The 614-nt window shown below is 38.1% G+C and overlaps 1 non-coding gene across 1 annotated transcript; it reads right to left on the minus strand.

The window, feature by feature from the left end:
• Positions 1-281: 281 nt before the first annotated feature.
• On the minus strand, positions 282-388 carry LOC118018469. The gene has a single exon (XR_004681418.1). It is a non-coding gene; the product is annotated as a U6 spliceosomal RNA (small nuclear RNA).
• Positions 389-614: the final 226 nt, after the last annotated feature.

Below are 614 nucleotides of genomic sequence, written 5' to 3' on the forward strand. Positions count from 1 at the left end.
TCATGACATCACGTGCCTCCTTAGTGCCCATTACCCAGCTACCCCATCCCCCACCTCTTCCCTTGCAGCAACTCTCAGTTTGTTTCCTATGATTAAGAGTGTCTTATGGTTTGTCTCCCTCTCTGGTTTTGTCTTGTTTCATTTTTCCCCTCCCTTCTCCTATGCTCCTCTCTTTTGTTTCTTAAATTCCACATATATGTGAAATCATATGATGATTGTCTTTCTCTGATTGACTTATTTCGCTTAGTATAACCCTCTAGTTCCATCCACATCATTACAAAAAAAATATGGAATGCTTCATGAATTTGCATGTTATCTTTGTGCAGGGGCCATGCTAATCTTCTCTGTATCATTCCAATTTTAGTATATGTGCTGCTGAAGTGAGCACCTGAATTGTTAATTTTAGCCATTTTGACAGGTGTGAGGTGGTATCTCATTGTAGTTTTGATTTGTATTTCCCTGTTGATGAATGATGTTGAGCATTTTTTCATGTTAGGCACATTTGTATGTTTTCTTTGGAGAAATGTCTGTTCATGTCTTCTGCCCATTTGTTAACTGGATTATTTTTTGGGTGTTGATTTTGTTGAGTTCTGGATACTAGCCCTTTATCTGAT

Source organism: Mirounga leonina, unplaced genomic scaffold (assembly GCF_011800145.1).
Source record: "Mirounga leonina isolate KUSES-001 unplaced genomic scaffold, KU_Mleo_1.0 Mir_106, whole genome shotgun sequence".
Taxonomy (NCBI): Eukaryota; Metazoa; Chordata; class Mammalia; order Carnivora; family Phocidae; genus Mirounga; species Mirounga leonina.